The sequence below is a fragment of the Manduca sexta genome, unplaced genomic scaffold, assembly GCF_014839805.1.
Source record: "Manduca sexta isolate Smith_Timp_Sample1 unplaced genomic scaffold, JHU_Msex_v1.0 HiC_scaffold_45, whole genome shotgun sequence".
NCBI classification, from domain to species: domain Eukaryota; kingdom Metazoa; phylum Arthropoda; class Insecta; order Lepidoptera; family Sphingidae; genus Manduca; species Manduca sexta.
The window spans coordinates 441,100-464,703 of NW_023595242.1; the positions used below are offsets into that span (position 1 = coordinate 441,100).

A 23,604-nucleotide genomic window follows, 5' to 3' on the forward strand; every position below is an offset into this window, starting at 1 on the left:
AATGCATGAACATTGCGTTGTCATGACGACTGACGTATATTCACACACGCACCATTTTAATATGTTTGACAGCTTTAGATAATAAGTAAGTAACTAATAAGTCATATGGTCTTATTCATAATAAAACCCTTATCGAAGGTATAAATCGCAAATAGTTAAAACGTCCTATAAGCTTATCGAGCATTCGATAAAATTTCTTATTCATAATGGTTTCATAAACCTCCGATAACAAAAAGGCCTTTAAATGTGCACAATGTTGCCATTTCGTAGAAAAAAAATAATTTAAATAAGTTCTACCAATTACTACCAAGTTTTGTCTCTGGAAACAGACAATAAAAAAAATTGTCTGTCATTGTCACAATGGCGTTTGTCAAAAAAGTAAATAAAATAAATACAGGAGGAAAATTTATTTGTTGTTCTCGAAATTCTTTGTAAAACTTGGAAGAACGCAGGCAGCAAATTGCGATAAAATGGTAGAGAAGTGAAAAGTAGTTGGAGGAAGACAAGGTTGGTGCAGCTCTTTTCTGTATTTGAACGTTTGCGATATGCATTCCTGCATTACTAACTATTACTTTTTACAAGATTATGTTGAAGAAATTGATTAGGAGCGGGTATGAACCCGTTCCCTAACCAAAACCTTCCCTAAAAGAATATGAATTCTTGAACGTGAATGTCGTCACGAACTACAATTTCATATAGGTGTCGTAGATTCATTTGGGGAGCTGTGCTAACTGAAATGTAATATTGCTACTCATGCATTGCGCATGTCCAACAATACGCACTATGATAGCCACTCTTAAAATATTCATATAAATAAAATATTTGGATAATATAAAATAGTGATTATGTACCCTGGTGGCATTCAGCACAAATAATAAAGTTAAAACAGCACAATGAAATATAAAAGGAATAAATCAATTTTATTTTGTAGATAATGCTCATTGTGCCTCCTCAGACCTCACTCCAATAGAAAATATAAAGGAGATATGTATGTATCCATTTTATGCTATAATCATGTAGGATATTGTTGTTTTAGGTAGGTCATAAGTAAAATATATTTTTGAGGTCTTTATTAGTTAAAATAAAAAGGAAAATAAATAAAAACTTTTATTTATCATGTATGCATATACATAAAAGGCTCTTATGACAAGTCAACATATAATCAAATATGATTTACAATTTGTAAAGACCACCGATTAAGGCATGCATATGATGCATTATTATATTATAATCCACCTCCACCTGGAAATATAAAGGAGGTATTAACAAATCATCATTAAGTAATTTATAATTTATACTATAATCCTGTGGGATACTACTGTTGTATATTTGAATAAACATTTTTTTTATTTCAAATTATGTTGAATGCTTATACATTGCATAATTTCAGGTTTGTCCCACATCTGCAGAATAAATTGCAACAATAGAAGTGCAACACAGAAAAGAGTTGCATGCTATTCAGATGGACAATGAGCTCCAGTGAAATAAAAAAATAAAATTGAGATATATTAATAAAAGAAAAATATAAATTTTATAAAAATAAATGACAATGACTAACTTTAATTATGTTGTATAATTAGTTACCTTTCAGTGTGAACAACTTTAGTCTAGATTTTGGGTCAATGATGATAATAATTGATACTGACACCTCTTCAATATTGGACACACTGTTCTGTGGCATATATCTCTCTTTGAGCAATTGCAATGTTGTGTAACACTGCAAGAGCCACAATAGTAGTCTTCACATTGCCAAATTTAAGATATGCCATGAAACAGGCATTGAAAATGCTGTTTCCACACACCAAAGTTCTTGTTGCAATATCCGGGAGTTATGAGTGCTGCTTTGCCATCTAACAATATCTCTGATCTGAAGATTAGCATCACAATTCACCTACAACAAACCTTTAAATCTTACCTGAACAACAAGATTGAGGAAATAATATCCTTTCTATATAGTGTTAGCCGGCATCCACCATATTTTTGATTGTTAAGTATATGGGTGTAGGAAATACAACCAATTATAGATGGGCAGTCTTTTACATGGTGAAATTCCAACCTTAACAAGGGTTCCTCTGAAAAGAAGTGGGGCATAATTATAATCTGCAGCATGTAATACGAGCGCACGCTCCACTTTGCTACATAATATACCACTGGTAGTGGCTTTAGATAATCCATAGAGGTGTCCAACATCTTACATCTATTAAGAAAACGAACCTAAAAGTAGCTCATCATTAGGTATACGTATTTACCGAAGTCTGTATAAATATGGAATAGAATTAACTTACCCCATGACGATCCCAACATGTCAATGCAGTTTATTAATACTTGCAATTCTGGTGATCTGCCACAACCTATACGGTGAAACAGCAACTCTTCGCGGACTATCAGTGACTTATAAATGCAGCCGTATGTTTGGAAAAATAATACCGTTTACGGAATTCATAATTATCCAGAGAAAACGGATCTAATTTCTGACGAGACATTTTTCTACCTAAAGCAGCCTAGCTTGCATTTTTAATACGTAACTAAATAAAATTATTTCTTGAAACGAAAATGATCGAAATGTTGTTTACTTCTAAGTACAGACTGACTTTGGCAACAAGCGTCAAACACGAAACAGCTGACCGACGTCAGCCATTTTTGCTATCGAACGCTTAACATAGGTGTAAAGACGGGGTTAGGCTCGATAAATTAAAGCATCTTTATCGGAGACTTTTAGCGCAATTGAACCATTATGAATACCAATTTTTTACATGCCTCCGATAACGCCCAGATAAACTTCCGATAATTCTGATAGTTTTATTATGAATAAGACCGATAGTCTTTAAGCATCTAAATTATACACACGACACAAATTCAATGTAAACAAAGTTATCCAAAATTCTATGCGAAGACATACGGCGTAAATTCTGTAAATTCCTTTTATGTACATTTACCTACATCTAACGAGGCATTCCTAAAATTTCAAGTTTTAGGCCGGAGACCTTTTAGTTTGGACCTTACTATAATTAATCACGAGGCAATTCCTTTAAAACGGCCTTGTTGCTTTGTTTGTTTAAATTCCAGTTTAGGTTAGGATAAGATCTTGAATTGAATTGAAAGAAATTCAGCTGTTTGAGCAGACGTTACGGTACTATTTACATTATTCTTATCATGATCTTCTGCCTGCAGTATCGATAGCGTGAAAAAGTTAATCCGTCATTAATATTTTCCCGGAATAAATAGACTACAGCACTCAGGAGTAATGTAGCTACTATTACAGAAAAAAAAATCAAAATCTGTTTAATATTTCATGAGATTAGTACGTTAAAACAAAAACAAAATCTTCAGTTTAAACATTAGTATCGATTTTAATCTTACTCTTTAGAAACTCAGCTATCATTTAAGTAGCCCTAATCCTACGCTCAAAATCTAGTCCTGTTTCAATCGTTTCAAATACAACTATGTACTTTTGATCAATAGATCACTAACAAGAACATGCCATGACTGTTCTTGTGCAGTAAGTACATCAAATTTTAACTATAGTTGCGAAGTCCATATAAAAGGATTCCAGCCGGCTTCCCTTATTAAATTTTGTAAAATCTTAACATCATTAGAACGATTTCCATGTCACATTTATGCACATTATTAGTACCTATAAGTTGTGTCGGATTCCCTGTTTGAAATTTCATCCTTCACCACTAATGTATATAAGTATATTATGTCTAAAAAGAAAGTAACAAATGTAGAATAAAAGCACAGGTGTAAACGTCCTCAAGATCTTTCTTGTTGATTCTAGGATCACGGTTTTATTACTTTTCCTTTTTATAATTACAAATACATAATTAATGTGTTTCCTTTATTGTCTTACATAGTCTTTAACATTTATTAAAAGCTTTTCCTTTCCTTTGTGGAAGCATCTGAACTCGTTAAGGCACATCTCTTTTGTGATCACTGGAGTAAAAAACATAATCGATAACTTAATGACCTGTTGCTGATAGTTTTGAAGATGCAGTAACTACAAACACTATCTCCACAGTTCTTGCAGATGTTTCAATAGAAACAGACTATCGTTATAATTTGATATAAGATCTTTTCCATCGAAATTTATATGTAGATGTTTGTGAAGTTCACCAAACGTTGCATTTATATTCTAATACATACACGTAGTACATGTTATTTGTCCTCGTATATATAAAATTATCTTTCCCAGAATAACCTAATGTCTCATTCATTTAATTTTAACACTGGTGGAGTAAAGAATTTAAATTCGTTTGTGATTCGCAGTTGAAGAAAACGTAATAAAAATATGGATATTTCGGCCTTTAAAATTTAATATGACGAAATTTTAAAGGCAGAAATATCCATGATTATTAATTATTTTACATTTTCTTTCAACTGCGAAATAATCACTAATAGACGTGAATTTAAATCTTTACCAATACTGTTTAGTTACCCAGATTAAAGCCGAAACAAAATGTATGAAATGACCTTGAGCTACCTTAATGTTAACACTGAGGTAAGGAAAGGCGCTCCTCATAAGCGGATCGCAGAGCACACGATGTATGATGTAAAGAGAAATTACTATATCCAATGAATTCCAACCTTAAGCAAGAATAGTTTTGTAATTAAATTCATAATATGATTCTATATTTTGCCCTTGAATTGAATCTAGGACTTTAAATATCTCATAATCAAAGTACGCTGCTAATAGCCAATGAAGCATTTGTCAAAGAATTTATATTTATTAATTTTATATTGGATCGCCAGTGGGAACATTAAGAACAAAAGTAAGCAAACACACAAATCAAACCACCCGGTTACAGGCAACCACAACTAACATAATATATTACATCGGACATAATTTACACTAAAGATTTTATTATCTTAAATTTCTTGAGTATCCATATATCTAGAATGCTAAAAATACTTATCCCACAATATAGCTTTAAAGTAATATAATCATACATGTTTGCTCTAAGATATCATTATACGAAACGATCCCAGCTCAATTCGGTATAAAATAAAAGTCATGAATAAACTGCATCTTCAGGCACATCACTACGCACTCTCGCCAGAGAATTGAAAGGATCCCGGTCCATTGTCATACCCTCCTTCCATCCAAGACTAATGTTTTTCCGATATCCGTATATTTTAAAGTGCATTTCGTTTTATATAAAGGCGGAGTTTAGTTCCCATTGCGTGCACTTTTGATTCATTGAGTAGAATTTTTGTTGGTTCAATTGGGTCGAGTTTGTATGGTTTGATGTTTTATGGGTTTTAAATTATAATTCTCTTTTAATTTATTTCCTGTTGTTTTTGTTAAGGTAAGTGAGACTACGGAAGATCCTGTTTCTCATCTTTCCCTTACAATTCCCAATTCTGAAAACACCTTCAAATTCTTTAGTAATGGATTATACAATAGCAACACGATAATTAACTGAAATTCTGCTAATAAAAATGATTTGAGATCAGATGTCTTGTGATAATATTGCCAATCTAAATAGAACTCTATTATTCAATAGTAAGAATGACAGAGATCTCAAATAGTTTGAATGAGACACACAGGCGCGACGGCGCGGCGGGGCCATTGCGACGTCCTGCATGTAAAATTATCTGACATTCCAAACAGCGATATGCACCGCCGAGATTTCTATAGACATCATGCCGCAGAGCAGAGAAGCTAGCACGAATTTTAACGTCATAGTGTACGTTAAGTTATAGTATAGTAAATTATTTGTATGGAAATTTGACCATCGCCTTGTAAGCGTATTTGGAACTAAAATATGGAAAACATTGGACACGTATAATAATAGTTAATCGTGTAACTATTAACAGTAAACTCATTTTTTATTGCCTTTGCCGTAAGCAGCATCCGCCGTCCATAGACCAAAGCAATGCCAGAGGCACAACCGAGCCGCTGCCTACAGGAGAGAGGAATATATGGGAATCGGTAGTACTAACCTTTTTTGACTATAGTATCAAGTCAAACGACTATAAAGAAGTCCTTAAACATCAATTTACTCGATACAAATACTCGACGCTATTCTTCATTAATCGTGCTTGGGATACGGAACTTGTGTCCTCATATCAGCCGCGGTACTTTCAAAGTTAACGATCGTTAATCTCTACCGATGCGGAATTGTCAACCCAATCTTTCTGACAGTTAAATTCGGTATAGTTGCGTCGGTAGTACTTTATGATCTTTAACTTATGTCAAAATTACCGTCTCAAGTCTTGAAGTTATAACCTTAAACTTCTATCGAAACATAAATTCATCTTCACGTTTATGCTGAAACGATTTCCTAAAACCATATCCTGTGATATGTAAAATATAAGATTTTATATTAGCAATAATATTTATAACATCCAGGAGTCCCGAAATAAAACCTCACAAAAATATTATTATGACTTATAAAAGTTCGGGAAGTATAAAGAATTTCATACAGCTTTGGCAGTAAACTCAAGCTTCGTATGGAAACCTGCTGTGGAATCAAAAGGGACCAATGAAAATACCCAGAATTAGCAAATTGGTCTATTAATTTTGCAAGTATCTCAGATAGTCAACTTTGTATTTAACATTCTTACCTAGATGGGAAGCCACTATTAGTACCTTAGTATTAATATTAAGCTACAAAATTAAACATGCAGCCAACATTTTGGCGTTTTGGAACCAGATGTCCAGGGGCCTTATTCTCTATGCCAGTGTAAACTTATAACACGGTCATGTTATCGTTGTGAAATAAACGAGGAATGATATACTGTATACCAATTTATATTGTCTTAATCGCGACGTGGTGCGTTACGTGCTTGTTAGGCATTGTAAAAATAACGCGTGACATGAAGAATAAGGCCCTATTTATTGTTCAAAATAACACTTAAATCGATGTTTGGGATTTTAAAACAGAATCTCCGTCTGTTTTAAATGTATTTGTAAGACATTGACGTATATTCTATAGACACGAATTTCCATATAAACTATTTTTTCAAAATCCGAACTAAAGTGATAAGTCACTGTTATAACCAATTTATTAACTTGAACAACAAATAATTTTACTTATTTGACTAATATTTTTATTGACATCCAGGTTTACACTTAGACTCGAGTTCTTATATTATGAGCGTCACTCTTTACATAACCACACTTAATGTTGAAATCATACTAAAGTCAGGTGTACGGTTTGCAGTACAGTTGAGTCGAACACAGTGTAGCAAGGTCAGATCTAGTACGTAGTATATATTGATGTTGTAAGGTGATTAAAAATAAAATTAACTACATCATAAGAGAACGCTAGTCAGTCATAATGGCATGTTTCAGTTTACCGCCGACAGCTTAGCTTCCTTCATGGTAATAACTAGCACCGATACTCCATAATTAGCTTTAAGATCTTGTTAACAAGTTATTATGTAAATATTTCACGTTTATTTTAATTGTAGGCGCTATTGCTGACAATAATTAGGCCGGTGATAAATTTTTCATAGAAGCTTGTGATTGCGTCTACGCTGAATTGAAAATAATTTTATTTATATTATTTTTGGTCCAAAATCAAGTATCGCATTATGGTTAGATAAAAAAATCATGATCTATAAAACATTAGTAATAGAGAAAAATAAAAGTATGTACCTAATAGTTCGCAAAATCCTGCCTATTGCTTACCTTTACGATAATTTTGATTTCTATAATGTTTACGCTATGAATTTCTATTTAACCTATATTTTACATTATGTCAAATAATTTTGAGCTTTATCGCGTTATACATAAAGTTCAAATTCATTTTAAAGTTGGTTAATGTGCTTCCAATAAATGCATGTTTATGAAAACATTTCCATTCGATTACTTTCGTGTCGCCGACGTAGGCTGTCATTATAAAACCTGATTCCACTGTCGTATATTATTTCTTATTGGATTCATAATGTTCTATGTGGGTTGTGTAATCAGTTATTTCCTTAGTACCTGTACCGTAAATTAGACGGTTTAGAGCTTGTTTTATGACTTCGAGGCTCGTCAAATATAACCCGACCAAATACAAAACTCCCATTCTATTAAATAGAAGGCACATGCTCCCAAATAAGTGACAATTTAATAAGTACTATTTATATTAGCTGTTTAATACGATAACTAGCGAATAACATTAATTTGAACATTTTGAAATAGGCATAAAGGTATATTTAAGGTAATAATTAAATCCCAAGTTCAGAGTTCTGGAAATCATTAATCAGTTTGATTCAGATATATCATAGTATACTGTAAAAGCGGCAATAGCCTAGTTGGATGTAAAACGAACTGACGAGACGAATATCCGCAGGTTCAAATCCAAAGGACACACACCTCTGAATTTTCTAAAACTATATGTGTATTTTATGTGAATTATCGCTTGCTTTATCGGCGAAGCAAAACACCGTGAGGATGCCTGCATTACTGAGGAGTTCTCTATAGAAATTTTGATGGTATGTGAAGTCATCAAATCCGCACTAGACCAGCCTGGTGGACTAAGATCTAATCCCTCTCAGTAGTAGAAGAAACCCGTGACCAGCAGTGGGACAGTATATGACTGAACTGATATTATTATAGTACGGTGTAAGCTTATGGTTACATGGTGTAGGTGATTTTGAAATTGGAACCACGTAGAGTACGGCAATTTTAAGTGTTGGGTGGTAGTAACACATAGTAATAATACTACTGTTAATGAGCAAGCGAAGCAACTTTATCGTCTCATTAGTCAGACTTGAAAAAAAACCCTAACAAAATGTATACATACACGTATGGTAAAGTACAGGTGATTATTGATAGATCGCAGATATTAAATTAGATTACACATTTATACAGTTAATATCCGGTCTAGTCAGTATGCCTGCCATAAATCAATTTATATTGGAATGTTTATTTTTGCACGGTTGATTCATCGGTTCCTTTAATAAATTTTTATCGGAAAGAACCGGAATATTTAGGCCAGGTAAACAGTCTCATACAAACAAAATAATATTACAATCGATATATATGTACCACGTACTAGATCTGGCGTTTCGTACGCTCATCGTGTTCGACTCAACTGTACTGTAATACGTACACCTGACTTTAGTATGATTTCAACAATGACAGCGTGTCGTTATGTATGTACTACGGAGTGGCGCTCATAACATAAGAACTCGAGCCTAAGTGTATACTACTTTATAATTTGGGAGAATTTTGTAGCGTTTATAGACGTCTTTGGTGTTAAAAGAACTGTGAGGGCTTATACAGACGGCATATTTTAACGCGCCGACGACGCGCGTTTTACACACACGTACTTTGTGCGCGTTTTCGGTGTGTCCATTTTCATGTAGAACATACCGACTGCAACGCGTATATTACCCGTTTGTAGCGCGTCTTATTCGTACATACGTTTAAAAGAGCTTTAAAAATATTGAACCATCAGTAACTCAAAATCATGGAAAGGTATTTATTACTTAGGATGGTATTGAAATAGAATCTTGTTAACAAATTGCTTGAAATTCATTTTCTTTAAGTAAATTATATATTAGTTCCAACATCAAAGCAAAGGTAACGTCACATGCGAGTCGGCAAGTACGGCCACCCACTGTCGCGCTCTAAACTAACATTTACGTAGAAATTATTTGGTTGCGCCATGAGTTTATGCTATTACTAGCTTTTGCTCGCGGCATCGCCTGCGTGAAAAAGTTTTAAGGGATAAAAAGTAACATATGTCCTTCCCAGTGTTTCAAACCTTCTCTATACCAACTTGCATCATAATCCGTTTTAGTTTTTGAGTAATCCGGGTGGTTTTTGAGTTTATCGCGTTCAGACAGGCACACAAATGTGGCGGGGGACTTTGATTTAAAATTTATTTTTAGATAATTTTGATGATTGTTGCGTAACTTTAACTGTTTACAAAGTAATATTTTTTCGTTTTTGCGACATTTTTCGTTAATGCTCCGCTCCTTTTGGTCATAGCATGAAGTAATAGCCTAAAGTTATAAAGTCTATAGCCTTCCTCGATAAATGAGCTATCCAAAACTAAAATAATGTTTCAATTCGAACCAATAGTTCTTAAGATTAGCATGTTCAAACAAACAAACTCTTCGACTTTATATAATAGTATAGATATATAAAATTGCTAGTTACTGTTGTTCTAGGAGAAAAATAAAATGTCTGACCCATTCCCGCTACTTTAGAGAGAAAAATGTATTAAAAGATAATGTATTAAATTATGAATCATTATACTAAAAATACACTTTTAGAATTTACGCATTAATTCTGTAATCATTAAGCAGTTGCTAGATTATGTAATCAAGTAACTACTTAATGCAGTTATAAGTTTAATTCACATATTTACTGACAAATCGTTTCCATTTAATAAGAAAAGGCAACAGATTATTAGATTGCAACTGCTTTGAATTTGTTTACTCCTACTCATTGCAGCAAAATAACTTGTTAGTGTAGGCGTTGAGATTTGCGAAATGATGCTTACAAGTGAACTTTGAAATACAAACTAATCCTTAGAATAAGGAATGTATGAATACACTTCAAGTGCAAATTCAAAGTAAAGAACAAAAATAAAGCTTTAATGTATTCAAAATATATTTAAAAACACTTTTGAGTACAGTCAGCCGCAAAAGTAGCTGATTAAATTTGGAACTTCAACTCGCTTTTAGGCTTAACTTAGATCGAAATATTCTTTTTTATTTATCTAAAATAAAATAATCACTTTAAAATTAATTTTAGTAAAAAAAAAAACGATTGTCGATACCGATACAAAAGTTTACAAGCGATTTGAATTTACTTGTGATTCATGAAAAATACGATATTTTTAGAAAACATATAATTAACTATTTTAATGAAATATATGAGGAAAAAATATCCAAAGCAAAATATGTTAGAGATTAACAATACTTTCACAGAGATGCAACAACCGGAAGATCGAAATAAAATCGGCAGTAACGCCTTGATACACAAACCAGTTTAAAAAAACAATAGTTTCGATGCAGACTATTGTGTTTGTAATAAAAATGTCCAAAAATAACATCTATGAAACGACTGCCGCGTTATTAATTTGTGCCAGATAGGAAACAGTAAATAAACATTATTGTTTCTTTCCAAACCAAATATGATGTACAAATAGAATATTCAATGATCATAATAAAACATTTCTTTGTTTATATGTAGGGTTAGTTTAGAATAGATAAATACTCGAGGTATATTTTAAAGAGCATATTAATTAAGGATCTGTATATCCGGTCTGGGATCTGTATATAGTCTGTATATCTGGTCTGGGATCGTATCTAGGATCTGTATATAGTCTGTATATCCGGTTCCAATAGGCCGGCACAATTAAGTCGACTGTCAGGTAATCTGTCATCAGTCGACATTCTATTGGACTCCACTTACTATAAAATGCAGAGGGGTCACTTTGTCGTTTAATATAATTGTTAGATACTATGAAAAATAATATTATAATGAGCCTTAAATTTATAATATTATGGTATAAATAGTCTTGTGCCTATACTGTTAATTTGACTGGTTTTAATTGAGTTAGATTCCACAATTTTAAATCCTAACATTTCTTTCGCCTTTGACATCCATTAGGTTGAGATTTGTACTTCCCCAACTATTTATATATAATATGAAGATCAAAAGCAAAACTACATACTACTTTTAAAATCCGACTTAAGTCTAGCAATGGTCAAACATATTCTAAGCACCATTTCAAATGATGCTAGGACATATGCATCTCGTCTTTGTTATAGATGGAAAGGATTTCCGCTAACCGCATCTGCAAGTCAAGTTGACTAATGGTTGTTCACTCTGTCAAGAGATAAACAAATTAACTTGAATTTCTGTAAATAGAAAAATTAAGTTATCGGTAGATAAAAGACTAACAGTAATTTAATTATAACTTGCTTTAACGGCGAAGGAAAACGTGAGAAAAATCAACGTACCTAAAAATTATATTTATGAATTTTAAGTATTTAAAGTTTGCCAACCCGTACTAGGTACTGACCTATACACTGATGACTAATGACTATGAATACAATAATGATTGTGGAGTCTAGTCTGAAGCCTCTCAGTAGTAGAGGATACATTTTCCCACAAGGATATAAGTATACAACAGGCTGTTATATTAATAAAGAAGAGACCACAAATGCTGGATCAATATTTATTCATCACAGAACCAAGTTCCATAACATTATCTTTGCAAACTGAGTGCTTCATTTGTCACCTAATGTAAATATTATTTCAGCAATTCTCATTTCAACAATGATAGATATAAGTGCTTATTTCAAAGAACCGTACTTTGTAGTATTTAGTATAGCATTACAATGAATACAATGTTCACAATTTATGGGGCTAAATGTCTAGAGGTAGCCTTTTGTTCGAACTGAGCAGTATTTACTCGGCGTGTTTATTAGTATAGCTGTTAAACTATGAACAATCATGCTTATATTGTAAGATATTTCTATTCTGTAAGAAGTAAGCTTTGAGATTGATTAACTAGATGGGAGAAATATTACCGGACTTTAGGATGATGAATGAATATTAATATTAAAAGAAATGAAATTAAAAGCATGAATCCTCCTAGCCGAATTCTCGGCTCAGCGTCCAATGTCAACGGAGATCAGTCAGGTACGTAGGAGATATAGTGCAGAAGTATTTTCGCAATACACAGATGCACTGTCTGTTCCTTCACTCTCATAGTTCGGTGAGCCGACAATCTGACATGACTGGAGAGAGATCAGTTTAAATTAGTCATATTACTCATACTGCAAGGGATATTTTGTACATGATTGAACTGTATGATTGGTATTGAAATTAAACTAATTTTCGGATTATCGCGGTGCTAGTATTTTATTTTCTCCCGACGTTTCGAAGACTTTGCAGCCTTCATGGTCACGGGGGGGACACCATGCCATGAAGGCTGCAAAGTCTTCGAAACGTCGGGAGAAAATAAAATACTAGCACCGCGATAGAATCCGAAAATTAGTTTAATTTCAATGTCTAACATTCGCGTAGAAATCATTATGTATGATTGGTGTTTGAGTAGATAGCTAACAGGAACTATCATAATGGAATACCTAATCTCAGTAAGAGTAACATAAATTAGCATTATTCCATCGATTCTCAAGACACGCAACGAGTCTGTTTATCGGTATTTAGTAGATTCTATATTAACCATCAGAACCCGACTATAAGGTAAAAAACATTAAAGAAATAATGTATTTATTTTTCAAAGAAAGATACATAAATCCAAAGATAAATATGGCTATTGAATTAGCAGCAAAGCTCACAGTATCTGCGATCATTGAAAAGAAAAAAAGTAATCTAAAAATAAAATCCGTTTATTCATCCGTGGCAACGTCGCTGGGCCGTCATACTTGACAAACGCTGACACTGGAACCCATTCTAGGTCGCGAATAAAAGTGACCTAGTTACAAATGATCTTACTGAAACAGAATATAATGGCATTAGTCCGTTGCATTGGCAAATGGAAGGAGTACATGCGTGTCGTGCCAAATTTCGTGCTGTGTTTAATGATGTGCGATTTTGCGACAATGTGTAGTTAATTCATTCATAATTAATAATATTTACGTAATTGCTCTTTTGAACTGTTCATTTAGTCATAATTAATGGTATTATGGGTCTTTTTAAGTAATATTATAGAGATTCTTCTATTAATATTGCTATCAAGAGAGCAGAATAATCTGACGTCATAATCGAGCGGGCAGTAAATCAAAGGCGGCAAATTTTTTTATTACTAATTTGGAAACTATGTTCAACGAACTTTCTTCCTATCTAGGTTTCATAATCTACGTAAATTAGAAATACATTTTTTGTTTGATAAATAGCAGTAAGAATAATAAGATAATCTAAACTTAATACATACTGGTTAATACTTATCTGTATTACTTCAGAAAAAACATAATATGTACGAAATGTGATCAAACTGTCAATTATTTCACATATACGAAATCCAGCATCTGTTACTTGCATAAATTAACTCACTGTAGCGCTAAAACGACAAATAAAGTAATCAAACAACCACATCGATTTATTAGCTTAAGTGTGTAAATTTGCCGAAGGATTTCGTAAGCTCCATCAAACATAAATCTATGTTTCGCGGTATATTTTTTATCCTGGGTAAATGAACCTGTATAGGTACAGTGGTGTACAAACATAATATCAATAAAAATGCGTTTTCGATTCCCATCAGAATCATGTCCTATCATATAGATATAGAACAGACTGCCGAGACGAATGTTCGCAGGTTCAAAACTCAAGTGCATGCACCTCTGACTTTTCTGAAGTTATGTGGGTATTCTTTGTGAATTATCACTTGCTTAGCGGTAAAAAAAAACATCATGAGGTTAACAGCATACCTAAGTTATCTATAAGAATTTTAAGGGTACCTATGTTACCACTACGCACTAGTCAATGGTGGTGGACTAAGGCCTAAACCCTCTCAGGAGTAGAAGAGGCCCGTGCCCAGCAGTTGGACAGTAAATAATACAGGGCTGATATTATAATGACTATTTATTAGTCTTAGTCGATATTATACATTGACTTACTGGCTTGGATTTCTAGTACATCAACAATATTATTTTTAATTATACATTTTATGTGAATATTTGCACATATTTATTTTGGTTTCTTTTTATTAATGTTATATCGGTTTAAAAACACATTCAGTGTTAACGATCAGTCGTTAGTGTGATTTATTTAAACTTCAATACTAGGTGTTCTGCAATAACATAAGCAGATAGTTAACATTTTATATTGACGATAAAATGCCTAGACTAGATAAATAAAGTAACAGTCCGTTTTAAAATAATCGAGTCATACATAAACTCACGCCCTTATCCCTCAAAGCGTAGGCAGGAATGTTATTACTACACCTGCGCGCTACTTGTTTGTGTCTAAATTACTTACGAATAAACCCGCTCTGCACCACTATCTTATAGATACTGACTACTTGACTGTTTCGGTGGCGTAGTTGTAATGCGTATTCGGTCCGAGTACCCCTACCGCGCTGAGGTCCTGGGTCTCTTGGGTGGGCTAAAAATATTTGTAGATAGATTTTCCTAACGTAAAAGTTACTCAGTCGCAGTTCTGTGATAAGAGACGATATCGCCAAGTCGAGATCAAATTTTAGACTCCAGGATGATAGTAAGTAGAAAAACCTAATATCACTGCTCGATTAGAATATGTATGGTACATGAGAACAAAATAAATAACCTAACTGGTTAACAACCACTATATACATGATGAAAATCTCACCAGTTGTAGAAATGGTGTAAAATCAACTCTATTTATCTACTCATTAGATTCAAGGGTGTATGTGCGTAATGAATATTTTTTCTTTGGATTTGTTAGGTTAGAATTTTTGACAAATTGACTCCGCCAAGGTTATTTGTTAATACAGACTTTGTTACCAACCTATTTAATATTCATTGTTCGTGCTAAAACTAAAAACTAGTACAAGATCGAAAACTATTAAATGAGTAGATAACACTCCAATATTCCTATAACGAACTTAAAGTTTACAATGTTTGAGACCTAACTTTATAACTAGACTACCAGGAACCATAAATTTCAACATCTGGTCTGTTACTAGAATAAAAACGTTTAATATCCTACATTTAGATCCTATAGATTAACCTAATTTATAAATTCTGCGGACATGTTTTGGCAATTTATTGCTTTGTGTTAAACGAAGTTCTGAAATATATTAGACGTAATATTTTATGGCATAAATTAGTCTAGTTATATAACCATTATTTTTAGTGTGTGGGTGGGGTTATACCTGATTCTTAAGTTTTTCAATCTAGGCCAAACGTTGGAAACTCATATTAGACCAATTCATAATGATTTTAATTAAACAGTTGTTTACTAGCCAATCATCTTAATACAAAATCTGATTGGTAGCGGTAGATCAGCGACTTGCTCGTTTCTTTATCAATCCCACTAAGATTATAAATTTAATAGTTTATTTCGAATCTTTAGGGTTCTTTGTAAATGTAAAAAATATTTACTTTGGTTTAGCTTATTTTATAAAAAGCCCCAATTAAATAAACTGTAAACTTGCCTAAATAAAACATTATTTCTTTATATATATTTTTTTTATTATTTAACCAAAGGCATAATGCAGAACACAATCATTAATCAATGATACTTGGCGCTAAATTACATTATATCTAGATTGCCCTCCTTAAACCTATGTCCTAATACGTTTATTAGGCTGTAGTCTGTAACTTTACCTAATAAGTTAATAAACAATGCAATAATCGCTAAATTAAGTTTGACAAAATTGTGCATACAAAAAGACCAACGCGGTTGCTTTTATCGTGAAAGGCTATGCTACTTTTATTCAACAGATCCATCACGCCAGTAGATTTGCGAGCACAACCTAGTAAAAAAAGTATTCTGCCATAAATATACCATTTGTTTAAGAATACAATTTAACCTTTGCATGTTTTCGCGCAATTATCACGTTGGAGTGTTTTGTGTTGGAGCTATAATTTGCGGACAACGTTAAGTGTGTGCCAATTTTCGTAAAAAACAAACCACCTTTATATTCTCTCCTTACACCACAGAAGAACGAGACCATTTAGCCGCTCGCTTGATGGTGAACAATAATAATATGAACTTTGAATTAAAAACTACGTGAGACAATATTTATTAATATTTTTAGTAATCAAAATCTCTTTTATTTTTAGACAACCAAACCATTGCAATTTTACATTTGTGATTTTAAGGTATGATTTATTCAAATAAACAACGTCAAAAGTCAATGAACATTTCAAATCTGACTTTACAAAACAAATATTTCTAAACTAAACACAAACAAACATGTACGCGTATAATTGCTTTTATGTTAAATTAAATATTCGTTTGTGGCTCCGTGAAGGCTGCGGTATGGCAAGTATTAATTAAGTTGTGTAGTAAGTATTTAGTTTCACATATTCCGATATTCAAAGGCCAGATATTCTTTTATGAGTATTCGCGTTTATTTATTATACTTTTTTTTATTGTTTTGAATGACGAGACGAGCTTGCCGTTCGCCTGATATTGATACGACCGCCCATAAACAGTAGTAACACCATCCAACACCTTGAATTGCAAAGTGTTGTTTGGTATTCCACTGTGCTCGCCATCCTGAGATGTGACATGTTAAGTCTCATTATGTCCAGTAGTTACATACGTATCGTCGCGGACTTAATGCCACAGGCATTCTCTACCAGTCAACCGAGGTGGTGCAGAGACAAAAACATAGTAGGTACACCTCAATACCTTTAAAGTAGTACCTATAAAAGTAAATAAAAAAATACCATGGAATAAATAATTTGTATAAACAAGTCTATGACAAATAGATAATAAATAAATAGGTAACAACGAAGTCGTAAACTAGAAATTTACGATGATCCCGGCGATGCCTTGAATGCGTCCTGTTGTGCCCCGTGGACATAGGTAAGAATAATAAATAAAAAACGGTACTGTTACTACATGTCACTCCTTCTACAAATCTAATCATACTTCATACCAGTTTATTTATCTTTAAGAATACCCGCAAAATATAATTTTTTTTCAAAAAAATTTTGGTCGAAAATTATTCTTTAAACAACTCCAAGCTTCACATTTTTGCCGGTTATTTATCCAATAAGTTTGAGTTTGGTTGGACTTTCTTTATAATAAAGAACTAACGCCAATACAAAAATGGACATGTTCTTTTAATCGTATATGGAACTACCTACATTTTAATTAATACTTTACAATAGATATTATGGAGAGCAGTTATGTTCTGTAGCTGTTAACGATCCGATCTATGCAGAATTAGCTCAGTGTCTCTCGGTCTTTTGGATTCCGATTTAATTAAATGTAGAAAAGGAACCCAGGCTTGTGCAAGCTTCCAACCATCATCTTTATTGTAATTCAGATGTTTTTTTTTAATTGGAATAGTCTCGCGAATCATCGATATTCTTTATATCAGCCAAACTAAAAAAGTGGATGTACAATGTACATTTCAAATACAAAGCAAAATCCACATATGCCCACTTTTCTGTGCTAGAATAGAACCAGTTTTGTTGTTATTTCATTCCACGATCCTAGTATTTACCGCATATATTTACATTAAGATGCGGGCGTTTTGTGTCCAAATAAATATTTACCTGTGAGCTGGCAAGTTCTCGGTGCACCTCCACACCATGTTGTGACCCAATTCGTTTGAAAAAATCTAGTCACCTTTGAGTAAAATCGCCACTGCATTTCGTACATCGGTGTGATTACGAACTGGTCTATTTTGATCCCAGCAGATACATGAGCTGTTTGGAAAGCTCTAATCGATTCCCAATGAGCATATTTTTGTATGAAATTTTCGATGGTCATAATTCTACATCTAAAGCCTCGTTTAGAGGGTACAATTATTGCTAGCAATAATCGTAGGTAATTATTGCTAACAATAATTGCTCCAACTCAAGCTAAAGGCATCGCGCAGACGCTATCAACAACTTACACAGAAACACTACACTACTACAAAACAGTTAAAGTTCTCCGAAGTGGAGTTTCACTTGCAAATATTCACCTACCCTCGAGCACAGCGTGTTTAAAAAAAGCGTTACGTCGCTTTATGCACATTTAAAGTAACGTAGTTTCCAAGAGCGTGACATACAAATTGACATTCAGATAGACATTCCGAAGTCTGCATGCCGTTGGAAAATTGTATAATTCCTCATTTTACAAACTTGTCTACGTATACTAGTCTGTATGTTTAAAATTTGGAAGAAGAATTGTAATTTTTTTATTTATTCTATAACTTACGAGCGCATATAGAGGTGATTAGCTTTAAAAAGCAAATGATGATGAATCTGTTAGCATAATTGTCGAAAGCGGGTTTTCTGGATTTGTTAAAGGATCTGTCCTTTTTATTATTTATTGTGTAGCTCACAAGCCCAGTCTAGGCAACAGCACCTCCTTAGGTGCTGATAGCAAAATTGTCGAAAGCAGGTTTGCTGGTGGTAGAATACCTGTATCCGCCCTGATAAGGAACCATAATTAAGGTGTAAATCCGAGCATGTTTTATTTCATAGTTATTCAGTATTCCGGTTTTAAACTCGCCGATAATTTGCTGACCTACAAGGGATAAACATCTCCAGTCCACTTACTATCAGGTGCTGAGGGGGCACTTTACCGCACCCTATAAAAAAGGTAGCATTGCTTGAAATTATTGATATAAACATCACGTGTAGGTTAGGTTAGGTTATTAAAATATACGAGTAGTCGAACGTAATAAGTTGAAGAAACAAATAGCAAGAAATCACCAGTGCTATTGATATTTTGTAAACAGTTTTATTAATGTGACTACGAAATGCCACACATGAATCCATATTCGTATTTTTGGATGTGAATCCAAACAATGCCTTGAAGCAATAATGTAATCTGTTTACCTTACTTTCGATTTCTAAACAATGATAAAAGCATTTGATCGTCCTTCTTATGTCGTTTACTTCCTTGTTAATTTGCCTATAAGGACCGAAGTCTCAGGATCAATTCTCGTATCGATATGTATGTTCAAGTACATGATTTACCCTTTAATCCAATATATTTTATCGCCATACTAATGACGTCAAATAAATAAACATACAATATATATTTCAATTTATTTTTGCGTATCTTCCAACAGATTATTTGATTAATATTCAAAATTCAGTCGTAAGGTGGGTTATTTGTTTATAATTATTACCTAGATAACTAAATAAGTCAAAACATAATAATTATCTATTGTAAGGGACAATAAATTTGTTTTATCTAGCTATATTAATTACAAATGATTACTTTAGTGATATTTTCTTATACACAGAAATGTGAAGCGAACCGATTAAAACTGCCAAATGTATTCCGTGTAGCATAATTAGACGTAATGATTAAGGTCGGGGCACACTCGTAACTTTTAGATGATCAACAATTTTGACAAAAATTTACGAAAATTTTGAATTTTGTAACAACTAGAAAAGTATCATAAATAGATCACAGCTGAAAGAGATACTCAATCAAACTACTGTCTTTATCAATAATTTTGACAATATGTAAATAACAGTATTGATGTTTATGGCACAATAAAAATATAATTTAGATTACTGCTATGAATATGCTTAACCTTTAACTGTGGACGCGCGGTCTCACAGGCCGCTCGCAGTTTGAAAATTTCGTGTTTACACCTTTCCACTTGCTCCCCGTGTATACGGCGCTCAGTAGCTTCAGTTTTAGTGGCGTAACGTATGTTAAAATGGGAGACAGTGTCGGCGGCTGCAAATAAGGGCAGTTATTTTTCTTTAAACTTTGACCGCGGTCTGTGAGACCGCACGTCCACGTTTCCGATACAAATTTTTACGCCTATTTTGTTTTTTTTTTACGTTATTTTCATTTTAAATGTTAACAATTATTAATGAAAGTACATCTACGTCAATACAAACGCCAACGTCACAGCTGCAACATATTTATGATCTACTTTTAGTGTCAGACCAGTCTGATAACGAGGAAACTATTGAGGATTGCTTTTTATTAGAAGCTTATTTTATTCGACAATATATAAGTGACTTTGAAGATAATACCGATGTCTCTAGCATAGACGATAACATTATAAGGAGTATCAGCCCCAAGCGGGGTCCGCGAAAATTTATCTAGTTTGCTAGTACAGTACTAAAATATTGGCTTGACGTCACCTATCAATACAGGCAGAAAATATTGATAGGAGTCGTAAAAGGCACGATGACCACAACAAAGCACCCCGCGATGTATGGGCGGTAGTTGTAATGCACGTTCTCTGTGTAACCTAAAAAAAATATAAAGATCCACCGGAACCAGCAAAATTTTGAAAGGGGTCTATGAGCAGAGGTTCCCAAATATAAATTTGGGAACCTCTGCTCTAGACAAACCCCCTAGTCAGGATACTGACTCGTCAAAGCGCACAGAATGTCGCCTTTGTACCCCAAAACTAAAGAGAAAGTCAAATTTTAATTGTATAAGTTATAAACAGGTCATACGGTTACAGTGTTCCAAACCCTTGTGTAAAAACTGCCAATAATTTGATACATATTGGACCATTGTCAAAATTTTTATATTTAAATTTGAGAAGACGTTTTTTTGATTTTATGTTACAATATGCCTTAGATTTATAGATAAAAATGTTATTTTTTTAAAAAAGTTTAATTTATTTAAGTTTTCAGCCCTAAAACCGATCTCAAGTAAATTTATGCCAAATAGTGCCTTTAACTGTTAATATGATTTAATTAGGTGAGAAATAAATAAAGATTGATTAAAAGCTTCTAAATTATTTCATTTTAATATACATAGAAAATAATAAATATAATAGCGTAAAAATAAAATTAATATTTACGTTGTATTTTAACTCAAAACATAGCGGTCCGTGCGACCGCGCGTCCATGGTAGTGTAACAAAAAAATGACGCCCATAGTTAAGGGTTAATACTTACCATATTAGTAACTTTTATATGTCGCAAAATGTTTTTTAAGGATACAAGGTTTACATTACAATCTTGTTCTGCGTTTATCTTTAAAAATATCCTCTTTGAACCTAGCATAGTAAAGTAATATAATACAGTATAACGTAAACTAGACCTAATTACAATGTAACAAGTCTGAATATTATGTGGAACAACCACAAACATTTGTTCTCAACCCTCGCTAGATTATGCAGCTTTTCTATCCGTGTACTTTTTTTTATTACTCTTTATAATAGTCTCTAGCTAAATACAAAATTCGACTCTTAGGTATTTACTAATAAACCTTTTAACCTCTGTCATAATTATAACATGTTTTGTCCTACTTTCTCCAACAGTATACATCACTAATCAAAGTAAGACAAAACACTATTTAACAGACTATCATTATTAATTTATTTGTTTATGAAACATAAAATAGGTTACAATCATGTATGCAACATACTATGACATGAAAAAATATTTTTTGGACGATAATTATAACCCAAAACATGTGCTCTGGAAAGTAAAAGTTACACATAACAGGTAAATAAAAAAAACACAGTTTAAGTACTCTTAGGTGAATGGAATTACAATATTTATAGGTACAAGTGAACAATATACGAGGTTTATGAGTTAGGAATCTTTGAGGATATAGTGGATGTGTCGTTTATAAGAATTGATGTTATTGTTAAATAATATAAATATGAAATATACAACAGCGATATATATGTAGCTACGTACTAGATTTAATGTTTCGAACATTCACTGTGTTCAACTGAATTGAACTGCAATCCATTCAAAACTAACTTTTTAGTATGGTCAATATTGTCAGCTTGCAGTTGTGTACGGAATGGCGCTCATGCTTAAAGAACTCAAGTCTAAGTGTAACCTGGATTTAAAAAAAAATATTAGTCAAATAAGTAAAATTAATTGTTTATCAAGTGAATTAATAGGTCATAACAGTGACGTTTTGGTTGCCATTTTAGTTCAGATTTTGAACAAATAGTTTATATAACGTTCGTGTCTATAGAATATACGCCAATGATATACAATATTAGTAACGTGTTTTATACAGGCGTAAGTGTGCCGCAGCCTTAATGACATTTGACGGTGTCAGTAATTTTGACATTCGCGACACGTCTTAATTGATAGAAACTGTAATTGAAGGCAGCGATTCCGCTTCACCCCAACGATTACGTATTCATGAGCCGTGATTGTGCCGTTCACGTAAGATATTAGATAAATTATTTGATATCGAATTAATTGGTAATTTAATACTCGGGGTTTTGGCTGCATATTTTTTTTTTCAATAAATACAGTAAAGTAAAATAGGTCTACTAAATCAATTTTCATCATCAACATCAGCCTCATCAGCCCACTGCTCAACATAGGCCTCCCCCAAAGATTTCCAGACGGACCTCTCGAAAGCGGCCTGCATCCAATAAAGAAATTTTACGTTGTTATATATAATGGACTATAAACGAAAAATTAACATGAAGTGATGATATAATTTGGTGTATACAAAGTCACAAACATTTTTAATTAAAAAATTACACAATTAAATATTACACAGACGTTAACAAGTTGTTGCTTAGAAACACTACGCTAAATGAAAGTAAATGAATTTGATGAAATTGCTGAAGAAAACGGCTACATTTTGACAGTGTCAGCTCAACACCTTAAAGTTTTATTTACTAATATAACTGTAAGTTTTTAAAAATATTTGGATGTTAGAAGTAAACGCATAAATATCTAAATGGATATGAATGAAATTTCGCATATAGGTAGACCATCTCCTAGATTAATACTCAACTTTTATCTTGGTAAATTGATCTCGTAGGAAATAATTAAACTTCTGTCTGTTTTATCGAATATACAGTGCTGACGACATTCAGAAAATGCTATGAATCTCTACAATTATGTAGGCTTTAAATAACGCTACGGTTTAGGTTTTATCGTAGATAAAATGATTTTTACACTATTAAAGTCGAGGAACATAACACAAAAATATTTTGTAAACTTTCTATCCAATTATTCTATTACTAATTAGTTAGAACTACTTTTTAAGTCTGTATTCGACGTAGAAAATTAAATTACTGTTTATGAAAAGAACGGAATCGACACGAACAGATGTGCT

The 23,604-nt window shown here is 32.9% G+C and overlaps 1 protein-coding gene and 1 long non-coding RNA gene across 2 annotated transcripts in view; both read left to right on the forward strand.

The window, feature by feature from the left end:
• LOC119193375 overlaps positions 1-23,604 on the forward strand; it is a 67,247-nt gene that overhangs the window by 34,675 nt on the left and 8,968 nt on the right. The gene's annotated exons all lie outside the window — the stretch shown is intronic.
• LOC119193376 lies at positions 372-1,494 on the forward strand. The gene is made up of 2 exons (XR_005113934.1): positions 372-507; positions 1,391-1,494. It is a non-coding gene; the product is annotated as an uncharacterized LOC119193376 (long non-coding RNA).